The sequence below is a fragment of the Chiroxiphia lanceolata genome, chromosome 7 (genome assembly GCF_009829145.1).
Source record: "Chiroxiphia lanceolata isolate bChiLan1 chromosome 7, bChiLan1.pri, whole genome shotgun sequence".
Lineage (NCBI taxonomy): Eukaryota > Metazoa > Chordata > Aves > Passeriformes > Pipridae > Chiroxiphia > Chiroxiphia lanceolata.
In genome coordinates this window covers 37,017,975-37,043,768 of record NC_045643.1, presented here as the reverse complement: position 1 = coordinate 37,043,768, position 25,794 = coordinate 37,017,975, and the positions used below count along the sequence as shown (strand labels likewise).

General features: G+C 40.3%; 1 long non-coding RNA gene across 1 annotated transcript; it reads left to right on the top strand.

The window, feature by feature from the left end:
* The first annotated feature begins 9,653 nt into the window (after positions 1-9,653).
* Positions 9,654-20,924, top strand: LOC116789459. Its single transcript, XR_004358036.1, has 4 exons — positions 9,654-9,817; positions 11,082-11,168; positions 12,497-12,568; positions 20,829-20,924. It is a non-coding gene; the product is annotated as an uncharacterized LOC116789459 (long non-coding RNA).
* Positions 20,925-25,794: the final 4,870 nt, after the last annotated feature.

Genomic DNA, 25,794 nt, shown 5'->3' with positions numbered 1-25,794 from the left:
TATTTCTGATTTTTACATTTTTGATATTTTTTCCATAAAAATGTTAATTTCAATTCTTAAAAAATAGATGGAAAACTGTATCTATTTGGTGATATCAGTCTTGCTGTTGCTGTTTTTATTTTCCCACAACCATCCTACTTATTCCCACTTAATTTTAGTCAAGCACATAACACAGAACAGAGGGGAGAAGAAATATTTTTGGCTGAAGACATTGGAGTAAATCACAGCTCTTGTGAGAAAATGTCATGAATATCTCTGTAGAACAGACAGAACTCAGATTTTACGAGAAAGAGATAGAGAGAAAAGTGCAGGGACTCAATTTATCTGCATCTGAATGATAAAGAACTGACTGAACCCTTCTGGTATTGAAATCTTATGCTTTTGGAGAGGGTATTTTTAATTTTTTAAGACAGTGTTTTGGTCACTAAACCATTTATAATTCAGAAGGTCAGAAGGAACCATTGCAGGGGTAGAATTTGACCTGCACTGTACAGACTACAGGGCTCCCTAAATTAATTCCCACTTAAAAAAAGCATGTATCTTTTAAAAAGATAACTTTAATTTGATGGAAAACCCCCAAATCTGCTAAGCTGCTACAAGATTTTCTTACTCTGATTTTTAAAAAACATATATTTTTGCTCAAATTAAGTGAACTTCTGTGCAGTGGTTTTGCCTTACCTTCCTTGCACATCCCATTCCTTCATTTTTCATGGCTTTTTCCCATGTTTTCCTACCAATCCAATTATTTTTATTTCTTGGTTTACATCTATAATACCAAGAGTATTTTCAATCTTTAGTAATTTTACTAATTAAAAATAAAAGATAAGTGTGCAGAGAGTATTTAGGACACACTTTTATGAGCCTGGCATCCCTGTGCCATCCATAATAGTTTCCTAATAGTTTACAACTTAATATTTGTGAAAAAATGTTGAAGTTTGAAAGTTTGGTGTAACTGGTATAGCACTCCCTCTAGGAACTGGGAAATTAGGATTTGCTTCTTAGTCACTCATCTCATTCCTACAGTGGCTTTTTCTTGCCTTTTGATTTGGGATACAGGAGGCTTTTTTCCCCTGGTATGATGGGAATGAGAATATTCATTTCAGTTCAGGGGCCTGGAATATATTTACTCAAAGATTGGGCTCAATCAAAGTTCCCTTTCCACGTGGACAGATGGCTAAATCTTTGAGGGAATAGTTAAATTTTTCCTTTTATTTCCTTTTTTTTTGTCCCCCAAAGGCAGAGAATAAGGACTCTGAGACCTCTGCAAGGGGGAGTGTGTTCGAGTGTTCTCATGAGCTGAAAGAAAGTGCCTGAGAACTGAGGGAGCAGGACAGCTGAGACACTGTCACCACCCCAGACACCTCACTAAGCTGGATAATTTGTCCATCACGAGACAAGTCCGACTTAGAGAGAGGATTAGTGTGGCTAATGCTACAGACACCACTCACTGAAACGTCTCTGTAATCACTGCATTGTTTTTCCCCTCCCTGCAGGAAGGTACCAGCTCTCCCTGCGCTGCCCTCACAGCAATGTCTGTGCCCACCAGATCCCACAAAAAACAGACCTATCCCAAGAAAGATGCACAGAAGCAAACACACCCCCTCCCAACTGTTTCCCACTGGGAAAAACAGTGAGCACCACACCAATTTTGTACCTGTTTCTTTAATGATTTTTGTTAGAAAAGGAGATTTATTTCCTTTTAGATATATTTTTTAATACCTGAAAGCCATTTGCCTACTCGGTTTTTGGCACTGGTGAGGCTACACCTCGAGTGCTGTGTTCATTTCTGGGCCTCTCAGTTTAGAAAGGATATTGAGAGGCTGGAGCATGTCCAGAGAAGGGCAACAAGGCTGCGGAAGGGACTGGAGCACAAGTGCTGTGAGGAGAGGCTGAGGGAGCTGGGGGGGCTCAGCCTGGAGAAGAGGAGGCTCAGGGGAGACCAGGGGGGAGCCAGGTGGGTATCAGTCTCTTCTCCCAGGAAGCAGGAATAGGACAAGAGAGTACAGCCTTAAGCTGAGCCAGGGGAGGTTTAGGCTGGACATCAGGAAGAAATTCTTCACAGAGAGAGTGCTCAGACCTTGGAATGGGCTGCCCAGGGAGGTGGTGGAACCACCGTCCCTGGAGGTGTTTAAGCGGAGACTGGATGTGACATCAGTGCCATGGTCTGGGTGACAAGGTGGAGTTGGGTTGGACTCAATGATCTCAGAGGTCTTTTCCAACCACGTTGATTCTGTGATTTATCTGCCTAACCTACACATGGGTCTGTGCTGCAGCTGGAAAGCTCTCTGTCCTCCTCTGTTCCAGGAAGAGTCCTAATTTTTACATCAATGGCTTTTGTTATGTCATGCTCAGGATAACCCTGGCACTGCATTCTCTTTGTCTGGTTTCCAGAAATATGTCCACCAATAATAGCTCCAAATCTCCTTTTGCACCACACCATGAAGAAAACTCATAGGTTTAAGAAAACAGATGTATATTTCTGATGTTCAGGAGTTGTGCTTTTGAGAAACACCTTGAGTTAATAGTATGCTGTACATAACCACTCATTCTTATTCTGTCTGAGTGAGTCTTTGTTCCCTGAGTTTGCCATGGGCATTCTGGTGTTTCAACTTTATCTCTGACATATCACTAAGATCATGTTCTGTTGCTGGCAGGTTTAAAAAAAAAAACAACCAACCAACTACCCACAAACCAAAAGCAGAAAACCCCCTTAACATGTGTAACCCCCTCCTCTGTTTTAATATAAGCATGTGAATTACATTTTAATTTTCATCGAGAGTTTTGCCAGTTCTGGGACTGTGACATCTTAGTAGATTAAAGATGTTTTGTTCATTTAATTGTGTACACACACTACTGTATAGTCTTGACTTTTTAACTAAAAAAAATTAGTAAATATGTTGATTTTTCACTGGTTCCTGGATGCCACTTAACGCTCATAGTTTTCTCCTTAGATTTCTCTTGCATTCTTTTGGATCTCTTTGAAGTGAGTGGAATGGTTTTAATGTTGACCCAAACTGAATCGGTTACAGGAGATAAGAAAAACATTTTAATATAAATAGTGCGTAGACAGAGATGATAAAGACAATTTCAGGCATATAGAAAAGCCAGACAAGGAAACTGAAATCAAGCAATTTGTGCTTGGGTCTGGTAGATGACTGATTTCACACGCTTTTCAGCAGAGGAATGTGGATGTTCATGAAAACTTGATCAAGAGCCATATCCAAAAGAGCATTTGCATATCTGAAATAGAGTGTACAAAGATTTTAAAGGCCTACATCCAAGATTGTCATCCAAAACTGCCTTTGTTCAGACACACTTAAGCCTGAAAGCGCCGCTGAACTTCAGCACTCCTTTCTGGTGTGGAAAACGAGTGTGAGAAGCTGCTGACCCAGTCAGAGTCAGCTGGAGGGACGGGCATCAGGCACCTCCTGCTGCTGCCAGCAGGGTTAAAGTCACACCAGTCCCAGGAGGACATCTGGGCCTGCCACTTGTCACATGGAATGGCTCGTAATTACCTGCACTGGAAAATCACGACGTGAGGCAGCGCGTGCACTGCTCGCTGCCACAGAGAGCTGCAGAACGGGGTGAGCAAGGCTGAAACTGTGGGTTTATATTATAACTCATGCCTGTATTAACACTTTAAGAGGCTGTGTTCAGCAATTATTGATGAGTAAGAGCAGGCAAAGCAGACTCCAGAAGCCAAGGGGTTTGAGTGAAACCGGTTCAAAGGAAGTAAGTGCTCCGTTGTCTGAGGAAGCAGCAGAGCAAGTAGGTTGTGTTCAATAAAACATTTGGTGCTGAGAATGGGATGAATGGAATTAAAGTACTGCAGGATTCAGATCAGATGTGAATTAGCTGCTGTTACAAGTACGAGTGTTTAAAGTAATATATAAACTAATATATAAACTGCCCAGTGCCAGCTTATGTTGTCCAATATTTAGTTTTCAAGCTTACACTAATTAATCATTTCCTTTGTGTTTTAGATAAGGACTAGGTGGGATAGACTTGGGATTTGTATCTGATAGTGGGTTGATGTAAACAACAAACCACAGGGGTTTTGTTTTTACTGGAAATTTTATAGCTGTTTCCATAATTTTGTTCTTGGAGAAGCCCACAAAACATGGGGATGCAAAGCCATGATTCATTTGGCTTTACACTGTGCTGGGCATTCCCTGGAAGCAGCCAACACTTGATCCTAGAGACACAAAGTATTTCAGTATCCCTTTTCCTGTGGAAAGTGAACTACAATCATTGATTTTATGGCCATTAACAAAAGCACAAGAAGTTCTACCTCAATGTGAGGAAAAGCTTCTTTCTGTGAGAGTGGCAGAGCTCTGGAACAGCTGCCCGGGGAGTTCATGGACTCTCCCTCTCTGGAGACATTCAAAAGCCACCTGGATGAGTTCCTGTGTCACCTGCTCTGTGTGATCCTGGTGGGACTGCATGATCTCCAGAGGTCCCTTCCAACCCTAAATATTCTGTGATTCTGTGGTTTCTCCAGGTCACCCTGGATGCCACTTTTATTTGCAGCTGATGAAGGAAAAAGGTATTTCAAGAGGTCAGCATGGTTGCAAGGTGTTTCCCACATTTCCAGCTGTAGAAATGTCCCTTCTGTCAGAAGGAAGTTCACTGTGAGGGTGATGAGGCCCTGGCATATGTTGCCCAGGGAAGCTGTGGCTGGCCTGGGATCCCTGGAATTGTCCAAGGTCAGGTTGGACAGGGCTTGGAGCAACCTGGGATAGAGATCATGGAAGGTGTCTCTGCCCAAGGGATCCAAGAGGATCTTCCAAATCCCTTCCAACCCAAATCATTCTATAAACCTCTTTCTTTTGTGATTTCTTCTGCCTGAGAACTTAACTCCTGAGAACTTAACTAAGGGAATCCACAGTGGTGCTGCAGATTTGTTTCACTTGGATTTAAACTCTGTTCCTTTGCCCTGTAGCCAGAACAAGGCAGACTGTCCAAGGGTGGTCATTTATTCTCTAAAGCAGAAAATCTCCAGCAATTACTTTCTGTCTCATTGCTTTGCTCTGTCCCTGTAAAACCAAGAGGCAAAGTTACTTATGCATTTAAATAGGGTCACTTTTGGTTTTACCTTCTTCCTTTTTTCTTCCATATAATTTTTCCTCCTCAGTCAGGGAAGGTACAATTTGGATCTAGAAGAATGTTTAGCGTGAGGGCAAGACTGCCACCAATTTTACTATTCTTGTTTCTCAAAACAGAGAGTTAAAATGAAGAAAAAGCAAACGTGGCAAGCTTAAAAGTTTCAATCAGAGCTATGTATATTCAACGTGTTTGTACATACTGGAGTTAGACGAGGCCTCGTCTGCCATCTCACAACTCCTGACAGCATTGCATATTTGTTTCTTAGTGGAAATACTGAAAACTTGTGAAATCTGGTATTTGTGCCTTTCTTTTTTTTTTCTTCTTTTTTTTTTTTGCCTCTGCTGCTAAGTCATTATTGCCTCATCTCTCACAAAACCCAATTTCAGCAGCAGACTTCATATCCATTGTTGGGAAGAGGGATAGACAGTTTTGATTGCATTTTGTGTTATAAACAGCCAGCTGACTGTAGAAATGGCTGGACTTATTGCACTGAAACCCCCCTCTATGCTGAGGGCACTGTTTGCATGAAAAGCCTTCTGTACATAATATGAAAGTTTCTACAATTGAGAACTGCACAGTAGTCATAGTTAGGGCTTTATTACTTAGTTCTAATTTGTATTGATGGCCTAAAAAAAGTAGCATGCTTTGCAGTTCTATGAAAGAAAAGATTATAAATGGAGATTAATTATAATTTTGCTAGCTCAGTACTTGTAAAACTAAAGCAATTTATATTCTTTCTCTTAATGATCTCCATTCCTGATTGCAGTAATGTAATCTAATTGTGATTATGATAGTATCTGAATCATGTGGGCCTCTATGTGATTGGAACTACTCTTTGCATTAAAAAGTAATTTTGGAGTAATGATGAAAAGTTACTGTGGAAAATTGGCAAGTAATATATTTTACTCTGTATCTTAAGTTTCTGCTTTCATTTTTGATTATATCTTATAGCAAGGATAAGTATGATACTATATCAAGGATTTATTACATCAAAGACTTATCAATGATAACTATGAGTATCGAGGATAAGCATGATATTATTGGAATAGCACAGATATGGTTGAGGCAAGAAATTGAGGTTTTGAGATGCTAGTCTGGGGTCTGTGGAGAGAAAGGGGAGACGGAGGAGGAGCCCTATCAGTATTCCTGGGAGATGAGTGTCTTCAGAGGGAAATGCTGCAAGTATTTTGGCTGACATAGCAATGTCAATGCTGATAAAAGTTAAGCACAATAAAGGTAGTCAGGTGGTTTTCTGAAGGCTTTTTTGAACTTTTAGGTCTTTGCTTGCAGATGAGAGAGGTCTTCAGGAGCGTCGGAACTTTGATAAGATGGCTTTTAATTACTCCTTTATTGACTGTGAGAAGGTAGAACTAGGCAGGGAATACTCATGTCTCTAAAGCTAACGTGGGATTGCCTCTAGTTCCCTGTGTGCTTTATTGAATTGTCTTTCAGAAGCTATTTGAATTAATTCAAGGATTTGAGCCAAGGGTAATAAAGGGTGTTGAACTGGAGAGGTATGAAAGATCCAGTGATCTCGACATCATTTGATTTAAAATATTTGTTGAGGAGCAAAAAGCAACACCAGCCTTACTGCAGGCTGACTTTCAGGGAGTGCAGAGTGTGCTAAGGAATTTTTATCAGGATTTTATTATAATGTATGGTAAATCTACTGAAGAAAATTGGAATATATTTCAGAAACAGTTGGAGGACATTTGAAATTCATCCTGGTTTAAGTCTAAAGAAGGATAAAGGTAACAATGCCTGATGTGGCTAAGTAGAGTTGTATAGTAAAGAGTAAGATAAGCAGTAAGCACAAGGTGTTGAAAAAAAAAATACAAAATCTGGGAAGGTGGAGCAGTTGAAAGGCTCCACAAAATAAGCAGAAGCAAACTGAAAGGCTAATTAGAAAAGCAAAAAGAAAATACTGAACGTGAACTGCAAAAAAAAAATAAATTGTTTGAGATGAAAATAATATCCTGTGAATATACTCCAGCAAACTGAAGGGGAAAAATAGCTCCACAAACCATTCTGTTGTGGACAAAGACGTGGTGGATTTGTTCAGCAGGTTTTATTTTTGTGTGTGAATGCACAGAGGCAGATGGGTGGATGGATGGGCAGATGGAGCCGTGGAACAAAGGAGGAGTATTTTGCTCTCTGCTGCAACACGTGCGTCCTCACCTGGAGAGCTGAGAAGCACGGCACAGATCACACTGTCCCAGTCATAATCATTTCATGTGACCTGATTGGCAAGAAGGGCTGCAAAAAAATCAATCTTATTCCAAGAGTTAATCAAACTTTAAAGAAACCAGAACTATGCATAGAACAGTTTATGGCCATACCCACCGAAACCATCAGGGTAACCCAGAACTCGGAAAGGGTGAGCAGAAGGAAGGGTGCAGCATGTGGATATATCTCAGGATATAAATATTAACATAGTCTTGTAACTGACTGATTCTTGTATTATTTGCTCCTGGGACTATGTTTGGGTTAGAGTTGTGCCCTTTCTAACCCTAAATCTTTGAAGTTGAAGCACCAGAGGTCTGGCTCCAGTGATGCCTCCTCTTGGGGTGGGCTGTAGTTCCCTCCCTTGCAGCACAGCATAGAGTTAAAAAATCCAAATAAAAATTAAAAAAGACAAGCTGTAAATCTTCCTTGTCCCTTTTTCCACTCCCCTCATGAGTTAAATATATCTCAGCTCTCTCCTGACTTGTGTTTCAAACTTGTAATTACTTCTGGCTGCTGTTTGTTCTGTTAACAGTTTGCACAGCAAAGTTTGGGTTTAACCTGCAGCTTTAGCTTGGCTGGTGATAATAAATGCGTTCAACAATTGTTTTCTCCAGAAAATGCCTATTTCTTTTCAGAAGTGGCTTTTTAATAGCCAGGATCATTGTGAATTCCCCCCTGTTGCAGTGATTTTTGCTCCCCCTGCTGTCACGACAGCGGCAGATTAACCAACCCTTCTGCCCACTCAAACGTGTGTTGATAATGTGGATGCACAGGATATTTTTGTTAAAAAACAAACACTTGCAGCAAAGGGAGGAGGAAACCATAGGGTATTAAAAAAGAAAAAAAAGAGCAAACCCAGGTTATATTCCATATTTTAGGCCTGTGTGCTGAGCAAAAACTCAACAAAATTGCTCAAGTTGAAAGATTATTTTCTCCTCTAAAACACTAAACCAAACAAGAGAGAGTTGCTGAAAAAAATAAATAAGAGGTTATATTACTAAATCTCTTTGTGTCGGAGAGTGTTTAAATGCAGGCCTTGAAATAATTCAGAATTCCTGCACTGAAATTATTGCTCAGACTGAGCCTCTTTCAGTGATGCTGTTGTAACCAGCTTTGCTTTGCTTTGCTTTCCAGTGATCTAATCTGCTGAGAGCTCTTCCCTTCAAAATTCATTTATTTACCTGGGTGGGCTCTGAAATGCTCCCAGAGATGCCACTGGCATTGGGAGGTTAAGTCTCTCCCCCCGCCTGCCTTCTGGGAACTGAATTTTTGGGAGCTGAAACCTCACTCTGTAAAGAGGTTTTAATTTTCTGCAATCAGTAGATTTGCTGCTTTTAGATGTCTTTGGCTTCAACTGTGTGTGTCATTTAAAGATGGGATATACACTATATATATATTTATTAATAATGTAAAATTATATTATATATAATTATATAATATAATAAATACATAGTATAAATATATAATATCTTATAATAGATATATACTTAAAATATGGAATATATGTATACTAATATATATACTATAATATAGTATATATAGAGTATAATATATGTTGTATTGTATATATAGTGTATGTATAGTATATTAATATATATACTATAATAAAGCATATATAGTATGTACATTATAGTATATATATTATGTTATATATATTATATATATTATATATTATATACTATAATATTTATACTACTATAGATATCCATAATATGGATATCTATAGTAGTATATATATTATATATATTAATATATATGAATATATATACACTAATATATAGTGAACAAATATTTTACATAATAATATGCAATATAATACTATATTGTGTAAAATAATATACATAGTATAATATTATACAATAAATATATAATATATATTTTTACAATATGTGATTCTATTTATATATTTATACCTTTTTATTCAGCTGAAAATCTTTATTCTCTTTCCACCCTTATTTTCCTTGTCCAACGATATTTTGAGAGTCTATGGGGCACAATAATGAATTATTTGCCCAGGGCAGAGCATTCCTGGGACACGTGGGGGACAATATCCCCTTGTGCCAAGCAGAGGTGAGCAGTGGCCACCTCGTGCCGTGCCCAATGCCAGGGAGCACCACTTCCAAGGGGTATCCCTGCCACTATTTTAACATCTCTGCTGCTTAAATAAAAGGAAAAACGAGGCTTCAAGGCTTTGGGAAGGAGGAGGCAGCCTGGCAGGAAGGTTTCTCTGGTGGAGGGGCAGCTCCTGAGCAACGAGGGGTGGGGATTTGGGGCCCCGGTGCCCTCCTGGAGGAAGTTCCTCGGGTGCCTGTTAGACATTGAGCGCTTTGTGAGGGCCGGCTGGCTGCCCACTCCCTTAAGGGAACTTGACAGATCTTAAAAAAAAATCAATTTTAAGCTCACATGCCCCAGTGGGTGCCAAAGCCACTTCAGAGAGGCTGAGAGATGGCTGAGTCGACAGGATTTGACTTCCAGAGGTAGAAAGGTGACAAACTCCATCATGAGAAAGGGGCAGCTCGGGGCCTCCAAGGCCGAACCTGCTCCCAGGATCCGGGGCCCGGCGTTGTATTGAACCTATTTATCTCTTTCATGGGCCCAAGGTACCACGGGGAAAGAAAAGTTGTTCAAAAAAATGCTGGCAGAATTCAAGGGTGTAAATGATGAATTACTTTTCATCAGCTGAAAGGAAACATACTCCGGAACAATACTGAAAGGGAGCAGGAGCATCTGACCTCCTGCTTCAGAGCAGCCAATATCTTCATTCAAGAAGACAACCATGAAATTACACAGAAAATGGGATTGTCATGAACAGCCCCTTGAAATCTCAGTATACAGTCATTACTGCATGGGAAAAAGCCTTCATCCACACATCATAACTTGTAACAGACAAGGGGGGGGGGGAACCCACCCTGAAAACCGGCCTTGGAGTTACCAGTAGGAATGTAGAAAATATTTGTTGATTCAAACTTTTCCCCTCTGGTCTCCCAAATCATTGTAAACAGACATAACAACGTTCTAAGACCGGCTTTCTGGCCACGGACAGCTTGTTGGAGCTGTTTGGTAAATCAAAAGAAAGGAAGAGAGAGGGAAAGCCAATCTATCACTTTATTTATATTATTCGTCTTTGGTGACTGATTTATCATTTAAGTGCTTTGAGAAGGGAGTCCAGAAAGCGTTGTCCAATTAGTGCTGCCCTCTTAAACCATGTCCTATAAATATTCGTAATTATCAGAATTGCAAAACAATCTTCATCAGAGCTCCGTATTCAGGGGAAAAACTGATTTTCTGGGTTTGCCTAGAAAAGTTTATATTTATCCAAATTAGGCAGAGAACAGAAAGCAAACAAGAGGCTGTTGCTTTATTTGAGAATGAAACCAATCTCAGAGAAAGAGCAGCCAGGAATATGGAGATAAAAATAACACATTTAACTGTTTATTTCTTTATTCTTGCAGATTTCTACTTTGACTTTAATTAAGCTAGCCCTGGGCTAGTGGGCATGGAGAGGGTTTTTTGCTTTTTTATTCCTCTTTTATTTTTTTAATTCCTCATTAGGCTGTTTTTTCCTTGGCTCTCGTGGCTTTAATGACTAGTCCCATTAAATAGGTCAATGGGCTGCTTTTATTTCAAGTTTTATATAGGCTCATATCCCACTGAATCTTAAACACTGAACACCCAAAGCCTTTCTAGGCCTATTACTACATTCCTGCAGAAAAAGATGCATTTCTTTCTCTTCTCCCTTCTCTCCACAGCAGCTGACCTTTCATTGGGAGGCACCTGGGGAAAGCTCTGGAAGGTTGGCATTGGTCTGGGCCAGCCATGTGTTAAATACCTCCCAGGTAAGTGTTTGGTTGAGGTTTGTAACCTGTGGGCAGTGAAAAAAAATAAAAAGGGAAGGGTCAAACCCCCTTTTTATCTAGGAAAAAACCCAACAAAATAGAAAAATCTCGGGGTTTGAGTAGGGAAAAAAACCCAACAAACTTGTAAATTAATGAGATTTATTTATGCAATAATGTTTTTTATGTGATATTTCCTTCATGTCAGCCTAGAACAAAACTTTATACTCCGGCATTGTCTGTGAGATGCTCCCACTGCTATTCCTGTGTTTCCCACATGATTCTGTAACCCTACAGTATGAATTATTGCTGGAGGTGTTTTGGAAACAGTCCCTTTTCTAGGTGTTAGAGGGCTGCTGCTCTTCTGGCCAGCAATCTGCATGGAATCCCTTCTCCTGACACATGAGGTTGGTGCCACAGATTTCTCTGCAGCAGAGCAGGAGCTCTCTGCTTGTGAATATTTCACACCAAGAAGAGAGAGCAAGCACTATTGACTTCTCTAAATGCTTCCACCCCACCTGAGCTGCTGCACCAGAACCACTTTAGTCCAGCAAATGTCCTATACTGGGAATTATAACTCATCATTTTCTCCCAAGTCTTTATGAGGCCCTTGAATGTATTTTTTCCTGCAGTCTTTTAGCAAAGTAGCTCATTCTAGCACCACATTTGGCTGCACAAAATATTCAGTGTCACTGATGGGTCAGGGAAAAATCTGGCAGAAAGGTGTGTGGGGAAAACTGGGGCCTTCATTGATTGCCACAGGCAGAAACACAGCACTGAGGCAGCAAATTAGGTGACTGTGTAGAATTTGAAGATTCAGTTCCAGACACACCTTCAGATCCAATTTAAACTGTTATTTTAAGTGCAATCTAAAAATAATTTGAGTCTAAACTCATACCTCCTAAGAATACACTCAAGACATCTGAATTGGGAAGGAATCAGTCCCTGTGAGTTGCGAATCCCAGTCTGGAGGTGTCTGTGTGTCTCTGCTGCCCCTGAAAGGAGCCTGTGGACACTTTCCTCCCCAGTCCAGTGCCCCAAGCAAGAGGAGATGGATCTTATCATCTCACTGCAATTTGTAGAGTAATTAGGCCCTTGACTGTGACAACCTTTAGCCTGTCAGCACTCGTGGTTTAGCTCATAGTTAAAATGACAGTGGAAACTCTATTGCAGCTCTTCTAAATACCCCCATATTTTAACTAGATGAGGTGATATGTGGGTTTGCAGTGATTTGTTTAGATATACAGGGTAGTGTCAAAGGACTCTTTAAACTGGGATTGAATCCATTTGATTGTCTGGAAGGTGATTTTGATTGCCTTTTCCTCCTTTAGGGCTGAATGGTGGTGAGCCCAGCTCTTCTGCAGTGGGAAAGCAGGGAATCCCTGGCCAAAGAGTGGGGTGTGGTGAGTACAAACCTGTCACATGCTCTATTCCACCTCAAAAGATGCCTTTTATTCAGATTTAACACATTAGGCAGGTATGGCTAATCAAGTAATTTGCCCACTGAACAATCTTTACTGCTACAACAAACTGACCTCAAACCACGCAAAGACTGAGTAGCTGAAATTTAAATTCTTTTTAGATACATAGATTTTTTTTTTATCCTGCTTATGTTTTAGCACACTGTTAAGGAGTTGTCATTATCCTAATTATAATTAAGTCACTTGAAATAAATTCAGAGATAGTAAACAGTGTAAAAATATCTAAATAGGGGAGCTGGTCCATTGATTTTATGGCTAAGTTATCACCTTATGTATAAATGATTCTGAGATGCTACAACTGATAAACAATACCTTTAATTCAGCAGTCAAAATGATGCTACTAATGTGGAAAACTGATGAAAAAGAAATTCTAACTCTGTTTCTACCAGAGTGACAGGTATCTCTGCACCATGTCAGCCAACCTGAAGGCAGATTGAACTTTTGGCACACAGATCAGTGGTATAGATGAAAAATTTTCCCCTTGTTGGGAAAAGCTCAGTTATTCCTCTGGAGCAGGGATTTTTCTCTCCAAATCAGAGTATTTAAAGTATCAGCATCAGAGAGGCAATTAATGAGATTTCCAAGAGTGTCTGGGCCCTGGATTCCAATAGAGTTTCTAGGTGATTTTTAAATGATGTCTAGAGCCCATCTGCATCCCTTGGCACCCAGATCCCTTCAAACTGTCGGCTTTAGATGCCTGCCTTGATTCCTGATGGACCTACTCTGCAGCACAACTAATTGTGACTGACAGCACAAAAAGACAGGTGCAAAATTGAAGCCCAGGTCTAAAGCCTTGGTGTCGTGGAGCTGATGGACATTTAGTGTATTTTTAACGTTTTGCTTTCACTGGTTCCTTAATTAAATAAAAACATTTTAGATAGAGCAGCAGAAATCAACTTCTTTGACTGATATGAATCCTGTTTACTCTCCAACTCTGAACTCAGCAGGTTAAGTAATTGGGAGACAGAAAAGTTCCTATATTTCTATTTCCAGCTGGTGGTACACAAAAGGCAGGAAGTTATCTCATTAATGGGGCACCAGCTTTATGCAAATTATAGTAACAAAAAGGCTTCCCTTCATACTTTTCATAAATTACCTAATAAAGTAGGAATAAATGGCCATATTCAAGAGCCTTTGTTGTATTTTTAGCACAAGACTCTTTCTGTTACTGCAAATATGACTAAATGCGCCTTGTTCAAAAGGGGTGTTTATGAAATAAGGCCACTCAAAAGCTTTTATTCCTTAACAGCCTTCAGTTACTTTTATGGCACAAAATTAACATAATTAGTCACAGAGAATAGATGACATAAGCAGCGTGCCATGCACAAAAGGGGAAACCAGTATCTAAGGAAGGTATTTGGAGAGATCAAAAATTTTCAAAGTGCTCAATACTAGAAGGTCCTTTTTATTTGTGCACAGCCTTAAGATACTTCCCTACTCCGTGAAATTCCCATAATGAGATGCAGCAGACAGATGACATTAGCGATGAGCCATTAGAAAGAGGTCAGTTTTCTCTGAAAGATAGTCACTGTTCCTGCTCGTCATTAATTTGCAGCTTCAAAGCAGCGAGCATATGATAGTCTGGCATGTTAAGCAAGTTGCAGTTATCTTTAAATAACCATTTTTTTCCAGTTATTAGAAGCCTAAAGTTTTTTAAACTTCTGACTGAAAGCGAAATTAAAGCACGCAGCAGTGGAAAAAGGCTACGGAGAGATTAGAAAAGGGAAATCAAATGTGTTTTATAAATGAAGTTAGCTTTTCCCCAGGGAAAGGCTGCCTTAACTTTTAGCTCAAGAATTTGGGGTTGCATGTAGACCTCAGAGACTTGATTGCTTCCCGGGAGAAGAGAGAAAACTCACTATTTCTAGCTGTTATCTCGTTGTTGGGTGAACATGTCCCTGATCCAAAGGGCAGAAATGCACAACTACATAAATAAAACTGCAGCCCAGAAGCAAAGATATCCGAGGCTCTGGAAAAAGGTGGGAGAAGACAAATGGATCTGCTGTGCTTGTGGCTTGGTGGGAACTTTGGTTACATCTCTGTTTTGGCAGTGAAATATACTTGGATATTACAAAAAGAGACTTGGATCATGTCTTTTCCATGAATGACCGAGGAGCAAGCAGGAGTGTAGTGCAGCAGGCAGGAGGCAACTCCAATGCAGTACTGAGATCTTGGTGTAAAAAGACTTGTCACACCTCCAAATCATGTCACACGTCCAAGCTGGTACTATCAAAGGCTCTTGTTTGATAATAAATATCCTTTCATTACTGGTCTTAACTTCAGGCCTAATGCTGAAGCTCAAAAGCCTCAGAAGAATCCTCGTTTAAGCAATCCTGTCTTATTACTCAAGCCAAGACTGAATCTTGCTGCCTGGGTGATCCAGAACAGGAGAGCATTGCTGAGGGATTTACACTAGGCCAGGGTTACCAAAGTCAACACAGCTTTGAGGAAATCATAAAGTATTAATCTATCCTATCAATATTATCATTAATTAGGGTTGGTTTTTTTTTTCTTAATTCGGAGAGCTTTTGGTTTATGTATCTACACGATCACCTAAGTCACCCAAATGTCCTGGTTTCCCTGGTTTTTCTCTGTCACCCTTATTCAGAGAGAGATCCCCGCTCATGCTCACACTGCTCGTACCAACTTTCCAGGTCATGCTTGGCCAGAGAATCCCAGAACGGTTTAGATTGGAAGTGACCTTAAAGCTCACCTCATTCTCCCCCCTGCCATAGGGAGGGACACCTTCCACTAGCCCAGGTTGCTCCAAGCCCCATCCAACCTCTCCTTGGACACTTCCAAGGATCCAGGGGCAGCCACAACTTATCTGGGCAACACTTACTCATCCCTTGCACTGTTGGCACCATCCCTGGAACAGTTTGGACTGGAAACAAGATTCCTTCCCCAGCATGGACCCCACACTGCTCTCAGGGAGGTCAAGCAGCCATGGAGATGTGATCCCTACCACGTCTCTTGCCTTGAGAGCCAGGCAACAGACCCTGCCTTGCTTAATTATAAACTCATTGAGATGCAAGCCCTGGATCCAGCCATGGCCAGATACCCATTAAGAGAGTCTCCCTTTTCCAGGCCATGGTAGGGGAGTCCAAGCCTTGTAGGTGTCTAACACAGGAAACCCTTTGAAACATCTGAAGTAGGATGTGATAAAGCTGAGCCTGAGTTCCCATGGAAAATCAGATAACCGAACAAGTCTGGGGGCTATCATTAATCTGGGGGTTTTAATTTGGACTGGACTTTCCCTCTGGGCTGTGATTTACTTGGGATGAAGCAGGGTTCACTGAGCCAGGAGAAGTGCAGGATGTTTTACAGCCTGGCTCTGGGCTACACTGCCTTGACACTCATTTAGAACTACCATTAATGTATCATTTTTTTTTCAACTCTTTGGATCTGGTTATGGATGCATCACAACTGATTGCATGACAAACACATCCAAATTTTGGATTCAGAATTGAATCCAGGTGTACATTCCCCCAAAGCCTTGGGATGCCCCAATTTGATGTCCCAGCCTGCTTTACCAGGAGAACTTCCAGTGTTACTCCGCCAGTTTAAAGAGTTCTAGCTGGTTTAAACTGTTCTTTCAGGAAAAATTTCTTTACAGAAAGGGTTGTCAAGCATTGGAAGGGGCTGCCCAGGGAGGTGGTGGAGTCCTCATCCCTGAAGGTGTTCCAAGGAAGGACTGGATGTGGCACTCAGTGTTCTGGGTTGGGGTACAAGGTGGGCATCGGGCACAGGGTGGGCTCCATGGGCTGGGAGGGCTTTTCCAACCTGGATGATTCTGTGATTCCACTTGTACACAGTAAGCACTGCTTTAAAATGACTTATTTACTGATTGAATTTTTATCAAGATGGAGCTGCCAATTTTTTTTAGAAGAGAAACTTTTATGTGCCAAACCTCTCTGAAAGCCACTGTATAAAGAAAACCATCCTTCTCTGGTGTTTGGTATCAACATTGGGGTCCTCATTCCCCTAGTGAATTGTTTCTGAACTTGCAAACCCTCTCATTGCAAGGGGAAATCCAACCAACTGAAAATTTAGGAAATAACTTATAAAATAGAGGGTTAAAAACCAAGTGATCTTTCTTCCTCTTTCTGTTACAGAAAACAACCTACATTTAGTACAGACCAAATCCCAGCATGGCACTGATGAAGACTTTAGGCTGGTCCTTGATATCAGGCAGGAGTATAGGATTTGTGAAAGTGCTCTGTTCACCTAATGATGCTCCCATTTACATCAGCAGGAGTAAATGTAATCAATGCTGAATGTCTTTCAAAGGCCTCCACCTAAAATGACAGAAATATGCTACTTCAGAATATTATGTTTGAGTCTGATGACACAGGGAGACCTCAGAACTCCTTCCAGGACCTAAAGGGACTCCAGGAGAGCTGGAGAGGGAATTGGGGCAAGAGGTGGAGGGACAGGACATAGGGAATGGCTTCCCACTGCCAGAGGGCAGGGATAGATGGGATATTGGGAAGGAATTTTTCCCTGGGAGGGTGGTGAGGCCCTGGCCCAGGTTGCCCAGAGAAGTTGTGGCTGCCCCTGGAACCCTGGAAGTGTCCAAGGCCAGGTTGGATGGGGCTTGCAGCAACCTGGGCTGGTGGAAGGTGTTCCTGGTCATGACAGGGGGTGGGATTAGATAATCTTTAGATCTTTTAGATGATCTTTAAGATCCCTTCCAGCCCAAACCACTGTAGGACTCTATGAGGTGTTACTAGGAGCAGAATGATGTGACAATATTGAGTATTTTCAGTTGCTCAGACTATAAGTTTTTGATTTTTGTAATTTTCAAGACCTGTGTCTGCCATTATCAATCATTTCTATCAATACCATGCTACCAAAGTTTGGAAGATGGATGCAAAAAGGCTGTACTGCAGAAAAAACCCAAAGGTTACAAGGTATTTCCTGAAATTCTTGCAGTAGAAGGAAACCAATGGTAAGGAAAGAAATAAAACAAAAGGAGATTCTGGCAATTTCTACATGTCACGTTCCAGAATGGATTATATCTGCTTTAACTAATAAGAATCTATAGAACAGAAAAAAATATGAATTGGATGCTCTTGTTAAGGTCTAGTTCAGTTTAATTAAAACACCAGCTCTAGAGCAATATATATGTGCATTTGTGCACCCAGAGCCTGGTTTATATATCAACACACCCACAAACCAATTTATAATACACAGACAACCTTGTTCATTATACCTAAACTTTTTTCTTTAAATACACAGCTTTATACATTATTTTAAACACATTTTTAACACATGTTAATAATATTCATGCTGGTCCTTTGAAAAATCTGTGAGATGTGGTTAATGAAGAGAAACTGCAGCATAAATTGCATGTAAAATATGCAATCCACAACAACATATTTTTTTCTCAAGCTGCAGGGATTTTTTTACATTAAACATCTTTTAGTTTGTTTAAATTTATTCCCTATTGTTTATAAAGAGCATCATCAGCCACTACTGCTTGAAACAACTACAAGCAGTAAACCAGGCAATCTTCTTACTTTAATAAGATTCTTTGGTTAAAAATAGATTTCAAGTCTATCTCACGTTAAAGGATGTAAATCCTAATGAAATTGCACAAAATGTTTCTCATTTCCAAGGTGTTTTTTTTTTTTTTCTGTACAGCCAAATACTTCCTTTTTTTTTTTTTTTCACCAAAAAAAATAACCAGAGGGGTTTTGTTGTTGTTGTTGTTGGTTTACTTTTTTTATTCCCACTGTCACTGGACATCCATTGGGCATGGGCATATGATTTATTAAATAAGCCTTATGTGAAGGTCCAGTTCAGGTATCTCCACTTGTATGGTTATTTTATTTTATTTTATTTTATTTTATTTTATTTTATTTTATTTTATTTTATTCATTTTTAAAATTTTTATTTATTTTTAATTTTATTTATTATTATTATTTTTTTTAGTAACATGTCCATGAGATTTTTCACAATATCTCACCAACTGCCCTTTGCTGCAATTTCAATGGACTCCTGTTTTTTCCTGCCCATAATTTTATATGCAGTTTTACCCCAGTCTCTTCTTCTATAGAGCAAACAATCCCAACTCCTTAACTTTTATTTTTTTCCCTTGAAATTCTGTTTTTCTACATGCTTATCATTCTCCCTCTTCTCTTTTAGTCTTTCTCCAATTTATCCACATTTTTCTTGTCCTGGGTATTTAATGATTGTGTATAGAACTACAGCTGGGCCAAGTATTATCAAGGCCAAAAATGCAGCAAGTTATTCTACATTATTTCCAGTTGTATCCATATGCAGGACCCTGAGGTGTTATCCAGCTTTTTTCTACAGTATGATAACATTTTATATTTTGATTTGTGTAACTGTCACACAGAACTTCTGTCTCAGCAGAACATCCCCCATTCTGCATTTAACAGCCTGATTATTCCTCACTGACTGTAAAATTTGCATTTTTCCTTCTTTCATTAAATGGGATTTTTAGGTCTTTTCTCCAATTTGACAAGGCCTTTTGAATTCTAATACTGTGCCTTGATATACTGGTGTGTCCAGCTCTGGGGTCCTCAGCACAGGAAAACCTGGATCTGCTGGAGTGGGTTCCAAGGAGGACCACAAAGACGATCAGAGGGATGAAGAACCTCTCCTATAAGGAAAGGTTGAGAGAATTGGGGGTGTTCAACCTGGGGAAGAGGAGGCTTCAAGGAGACCTCAGAGCACCTTCCAGAGCCTCAAGGGGCTCCAAGAGAGCTGGAGAGGGACTTGGGACAAGGGATGGAGGGACAGGAGACAGGGAATGGTTTCCCACTGCCAGAGGGCAGGGAGAGATGGGATATTGGGAAGGAATTGCTGGCTATGAGGGTGATGAGACCCTGGCCCAGGTTGCCCAGAGAAGCTGTGGCTGCCCCTGGATCCCTGGAAGTGTCCAAGGCCAGGTTGGAGGGGGTTTGGAGCAAGATGCCCTTGTTGGTTGTAGGGGAGTTGGACTAGAAGACCTTTAAGACCCCTTCCAACCCACACTGTTCCATGATTCTATGGAATTCCACTCTGCCTGTAGCTGGATGCACGTGCTGAGGAGTTTTAAATTTCAGTTTTTATTTTTGGTGTCCAGAAAACTATTCAGTCCTCCTCATGCAGCAGAGATGAGTTAGTACTCAGTAATCAATCCAGGCTTTTACAGCTTAAAAGATTAGCCCACCACAAGGAATTGTTTTGCTTTATTATTGCAGTTATTATTAACAAAATTGCTGGCAATCCCTAGACTGTAATTTATGTCAGAATCCTATTGTGGTAAAACCTATAAAAACACACATGAAGACAGCGACCCTGATTCAAATAATCTGGTGAAAAACTAGACAGAATATTGAACATGACAAGGAGTGAGTGGTGACTTACATTTGTAGATCATCCAGTCAATCATATTACATCCATATTATATATCATATCATATATCAAGCCTTACATACAGCTTAGCAGGTCTCAATTATTTTAAACTATGTCTCAGTGAACGAATACATGTTCATCTGTGAAACCATCCATCAGAAAGCTGATTCCTTATCGCCACCATGGAAGTCACAGACGTGGAAAAATGGGAGAAGAAGGCCTTGGACCACACATGACATAAATGTGGATGAGGGTAAGAGTGGCAGGGAGGGTATCGATGTCACCTGAGGGGTGGCATTGCTGGGGAATTGCTGGATAATACAGAGGGACAGGTGCAATATTGTGAAGGTAAAGCTGGGAAAAGGGTTGATGGGATAAGAGGAAAAGGGTGGCAACACACAGGGTTTATGCAGGTCCTACAGAAAAGGAGAAAGATGCAATCCCATGGATGATAATTTCACTGAAATTTTCATTGTGTTCACTTGGAAGCCTGAAAATTTAAGTTGGTAGAGAAACTCTTCTATTTGTTTGGTTTGGTTTTATTTATTTATTTTTTTTTAATTGAGGGGTTATGCTTCTGAAGTTGATCATTTTTTTTCCATGTCTCTATTGGCACCAGCTGTTTATTTTATAAATTCATATCAAATTTACATTTCACCCAAACACCTCAGAGCTGGTGAAAGAGTAGAGACACAATAAATGATTTTAGAGTTGAGCTGGAGCATATTTGTGAATGTTTGTGAAATCTGACTTTGCTTTTGCATTGCTTCTTTCAGGAATTCCCTGTTTGAACCGTGCTTCCTTTCCCTTTCAGGTGTGAGTTCCATTGCATTAGAGCTACTCAGAGGAGTAACAAGCTGCACCACCTGACTTAGCCACAGATTTTTTGGTTCTGCAAATTAATCTCTTGCATTTTATATTTCACTTTGTGATTTATTTGGTATATTTTTAATTTCTTGGGACATTCCTAAATCTTGTAACAGGTTATAGAATGTATAGATATTGGTAACAATGGATAGAAAAGATAAAGGCAACTTATACATGGTATTGTCAGCTTTTGTAAAGGTCTTTAGTAGGAGAGGTACAAGGCATATTTTAATCTGGGGCATGGTCTGTAGTAAGCAGACTATAAAGTAAGTTTGAATTTGGATTGGGAAGAATATTTACACTAGAAATAGGATTGACCACTCTTAGTTTAGAGGAAATTAGTGAAACCTTCACAAATTCATGAGAACTAGAATGGTTTGGGTGGGAAGGATTCTTAAAGCTCATTTCCTTCCAACCCCCTGCCACAGGCAGGGACACCTCCCACTAGCCCAGGTTGCTCCAAGCCCTGTCCAAACTGGCCTTGGAAACTTCCAGGGATCCAGGGGCAGCCACAGCTTCTCTGGGCAACCTGTGCCAAGATCTCACCACCCTCACAGGGAATAATTTCTTCCTAATATCTGATCTAAATCTCCTCTCTTTTAGTTTGAAACCATTCCCTGTGTCCTGTCACTCCATCCCTTGTAAACAGTCTCTCTCCATCTTTCTTTCAGGCTCCCTTCAGGCACTGGAAGGACACAATCAGGTCACTCTGAATCTTTTCTTCTCCAGGCTCAACAATCTCATCTCTCCCAGCCTTTCCTCCCAGCAGAGCTGCTCCATCCCTCTGATCATGGTGTCTCCTCTGGACTCTCTCCAGCAGCTCCATGTCCTTGCTGTGCTGGGATCCCAGGAGCTGGATTACTGTCCAGCTCCATGTCCAGCAGGGCAATTTGCTGTCCTCCAGAGATCCAGCTGATTTCAGGTTGCAGTCAGACCTTATGCCCTCCACCTCACTCAGTAGGATCACGTTTAAGCAGCTTTGGCTCTTTTTCCTAGTTTTGAATTACATTTTAACACCTTCAGCTTCCAAATTATTGCTGCGTGAAGGAAAGAAAAAAGTCTGACTTTTTTCATATGAATTAGAGAAGGGAATGAGTGGCTGAAAGCCACATTTAGAGGTTACAAACAGATGTAAAAATTGTCCAAAGTGTCCCAACTTTGAGCTTTAGCTCAGTAAAGTACCTGCCCAGTTGTGAGCACGTTTGATGGGCTTCCCACTGATTATCTCCTCAGCTCAGAGAAGTTGAGAAGCCTGGAGCTCCCATGCCACAGCATCAATCACAGCCCAAACAGGGCAGAGCACCATGGTTTCCCCACCCATGATGGAGTTTGGTTCTCCAGCAGAAAACAAAGGAATTGCAAGAAGAATCCTATTAATTCCGGCTGCTCTAATGCGAAACCGGATTTCATTTTTAGACTTCTATTTTCTACTGTAATTATATAAATCTGAACATACTTTGGAGATTATGAAATAAGAGCCGGAGAAGCCAGTTATTTTTCATCATTTATTTTTAAAGCAAATTTATCTTTGAATTGTCATCAGTTAAAATTCCTGAGCAGCAGACCACAAATGAGTACAATATGAACACGATTTTCCATGCCAGCCCAATTCAAGTGAAAGATTTAAAGATATTTTTTGGGGGGTTTCCTTTGAACACTTTGATTGAACACAAAGTGTGACCAGTTCCACCTTTGTAGGCCATGGGTCATTCTCCAAGTTTACAGTGTGTGTGTGTGTGTGTGTACACATGTGTAAGTAAACACAAATAATACTAAGCTAAGCCATGTATTGGCAACATAAACTCATTAAATCTTCAATTTAATGGATTCTGAAACCCTGAAATACTTTACAAAAGGGAACAGCTACAGGAACACAGGAAAGAACTAAAAAATCTTGGAAATAACACAGAGGAGGCTCCTAAGTGCTTCCTTTCCTTTGTGGTAGTGGCTTAATATTAAATGCTTTGATAGCAATAATTGAAATTTTGTTTCATATTTTGGATTTCTAAGAAGAACTATTGTTTCTCCCATCCCTGGAAGTGTCCAAGGCCAGGTTGGATGGGGTTTGGAACAACCTGGAATAGTGGAAGTTGTCCCTGACCATTCTGGGTGGAACAAAATGACCAGGGGGTGGAACAAGATGATCTTTAAGGCCCCTTGTAACCTAAACCATTCTATGACTGTGTAAAAATGAGAGGTGTGAGACATCTTTTTCACATAAAATTTTAGAACCATACCTAATTTTGTCCTGTTAGGCATTGGGTAAGCAAATTGTTGCCCTTAATTAGAGTTTTTCATGTTTATTTAGAACTTGCCCCCTTTTAATACCCTATTTCCATTTCTCTTTGTAGGTTCTCTCCCTAGCAGTCATTAGACATGACTGGTTGACTTTCTAAATTTAAGTTTATTGCCTATATACCTACTGTCTCCTCTTTGCATGCTGGTAGTTTCTGGGTATTTTGCTTTGCTCTTCCCTCTCAAAGCCCTCCAAGCTCTTTTTTCCCCCTCAAGTCCCGGGCATTTTACGTCACAACATGACAAAAATGACAAATATGTCAAATATGACAATCCTGGTTGTCATATGTACGCAAGTTCTGACTTCTTTTGGACTCCTTAGTATTGAAAAGTTTGAAAATTCCATCCTTACAACTGGTTGCTTCACTAGGAACTTAATGGACACTTTGGTTAAGAATGGACATGTTTGTTTTTACATGTTGTTCACTTTATTCCCTGAAGAGCTTTGGAGCAGCAGCCAGTGGCATCTATTTAAGCCAAATTTATCAAGTCCAGGCTTTGACTAACAACACAACCACAAGGTGCTTTTCCTACATAAATTATAAACAATATCTCTGTCAAATGCCTACTTCTTAATAATTCTTTTTACATGAATAAGGCAAAGCTACAGGTGTCTCACCTGGCCAAGGATCGTCAAATGTAGGCTCAGTATACTGGAGTTTTTCTCACCTTTGGATCTCCTTTAACTTAAACCCGTGCAATAACATATTTCTAGTCAAGTTTGGCTTCCCCAAGGATATTTTGCTTCTTTTCAGGCCACTAAAAGTGCTTTTTCTTTCTTGGACTGAATGATTGCGACTGTAAAATAGATCCCAGTTCTTCCTTTGGAGCTTATATATCTGGCATCTAAACTATGCCAAAAATGATTGCTTTTGGGGGGCTTGGGTGAAGGATTCTGATTGTGATATAAAGAGGAAGGAACATAAGTAAAACAAACATTTATGACTTTGCAATTTGCATACCACGTTTAGCTCGGCTTTGATTTAAAACAGCACATAAAGCCCCAAAATTGGTCTTAGAACAGCAAAGTCGAGCTTAACTGCAGCAATTCCATAAGCATTGTTAGGATATATTAGAACAACAGAAACTTGACATTCATTCTTGGTTTCTCCTTCAAATTTATTCACTTCTTGGTACTAACAAACATAATTTGATGTCACTGACTGTTGTGGTGTATTTTTGCATGAACTCTGATGGGCTGAGTCATCCATATCCATCTCCAAAGGGTTACGGGGATGACTGAGTGCTTTGATTAAAGTTTTCAGTGTTTATTTAGTCACTTTTATTGTGCTTGGAAGTCTCTCCTGCTAAATATATTCACTTGAAGCCAGAACCCACACTTGCAGGTCTCCATGTAACCAACCTTTTGGGACAAAATCGAGTTCCTGAAAGCTTAAGCCCGAAAATATCGCAGCACGATTATGATTTGAGCAGGGAAAGGAAATTGGAAGGAGCAACTGAAGATATTTTACTCTTATGAATTAGTACACAAACACAGATTTATAGCCTGCATATGTGTTTTGTTTTTACTGATGGCTGTAACTAAGGACACCTGTAAGTCAGGGGAAAAGGGAGAGAATGAAAACTAATGGGAGGAAAAATGTAATAATATGCAGCATTTCAGAGCTGATTTGGAGTCTTTATGTGAACCTTAAAAACTTGTTTTTCTTTTCCTGGAAAACCTGTAGCATTTAGCTGGTGTGCCTTAGTGTAAAGGATGAAATATAATGATTTTTTTAAAGATTCTTTCAGCGTTTCCAAAGGAAATGTTGAGCTAAGTGTAGAATTCGTGGGATCAGTTAGCTTATAAATAATGATCCTTTATGCTGGCATTGGGAAATCCATGTTCCCACAGCTAGTTCAATAAAGCAATTAATATCAATGAATGCTGAAGAAAGCAAATCTCCGTTCACTTTTGTCTGGATTAGTTAACATAAGGAAAATCCCATCCCTCTCCTGGAGTATTTAACCTTCTCCTAGGAAGACATGCTAATGAAAGGTAAATAAAACGTGCTGCTTGACATGTGTTTGCCATTCCTCCCCGTTCCTGGTGTCACACACTTTCCCTCTAACATTTTTTTTTCCTCTGGAAATCTTCACTGTGGTTATTTTGTTTCACTGATCCCCCCCCCCCCCCCAGTGCCAAACCTGCCTTGTCATTATCCCTCAGCGTTCCTGCTGGTGTTTCCAGGCTTGTTCCTGCTCAGCTGACTTTCATTAGGGAGGGACTTCACCTCCAAAACTCACAGATAATGTGTCTTGAGCACACACAATGCGTAGAGAATTCCTGATTTCCTTGGCATCGCATCCGACCCGAGGGCAAGTGCTGCTCGTCCAACAGGGCATATTTCTGCAGCCCGTGGAAAACTGCCCACTAAAGGGAAAGGAAGGTCTGTCGAGGGAATGGGTGTGGTTTCACTGACCTCATCCCACAGCCATGAATTTGTGTGTTCAGGGCTTTGTAGATCAAAATTTTTGATAAAACAGACTCGTAAAACAGCCCTGAACTTTCCCCGCGTTTGGCTCCGTTATCGGAGATTTCACACGCCAGCAGTAAAAAAAGAAAAAAAAAAAAAAAAGAAGAGCTTAAAAGATTTTTATCTCAGGGCAGCCAAGAA